Source organism: Penaeus monodon, chromosome 22 (assembly GCF_015228065.2).
Source record: "Penaeus monodon isolate SGIC_2016 chromosome 22, NSTDA_Pmon_1, whole genome shotgun sequence".
In the NCBI taxonomy this organism is placed as follows: Eukaryota; Metazoa; Arthropoda; class Malacostraca; order Decapoda; family Penaeidae; genus Penaeus; species Penaeus monodon.
Genome location: NC_051407.1, coordinates 3569266 through 3569798, shown reverse-complemented (window position 1 = coordinate 3569798; position 533 = coordinate 3569266). Strand labels below are relative to the sequence as shown.

At 34.1% G+C, this 533-nt stretch overlaps 1 protein-coding gene across 1 annotated transcript in view; it reads right to left on the bottom strand.

Moving 5' to 3' along the window:
- Positions 1-533, bottom strand: part of LOC119587470 — a gene marked incomplete in the record, with an annotated part of 7938 nt that overhangs the window by 4015 nt on the left and 3390 nt on the right.

The following is a 533-nucleotide window of genomic DNA, read 5'->3' as shown; positions in this document are numbered from 1 at the left end:
AAATACATATTTTAAAAAAATACGTATAATCGAGACATTTTAACGATCATTTGAAAGAACGAGGAAAAGCAATAGAGAATGAGAGGAGAAACGAGAAAGAACAAAAAAAGGAAATGATGAATAGACGAACAACTTTAGGAGTTATTGTATGAGAAAATGAGAGAGAAAGAAAGGGACAGAGGGCGAGGGGAAGCGGAGGAAGCAACAAAGGCGTAAAAGGAAGAGAGGAAATTGACGATAAAGGGAATGAAGTCACAATCATTAAGAGCGAAATTGGCCGCGTGTCAGCAAAAGTGTCACAAAAAGATTACCAGAAAAAAATCTATTGTAAGATTTTTTTTTCTTTCGTCTCAAAGGCTGACGTAAGATATTTTTTTTAAGGATGGGAAAAATCTATCGATAATTTGATAGATGGTTTTCATCAATATGAGGCTTAATTTGCGCTTGATAGGATTAATGCATTATATTCCATTATTTGATAATTGTGTTTATGGTCCACGGAATGATTCAGCAGATGTTATCTGTGCTTGTAT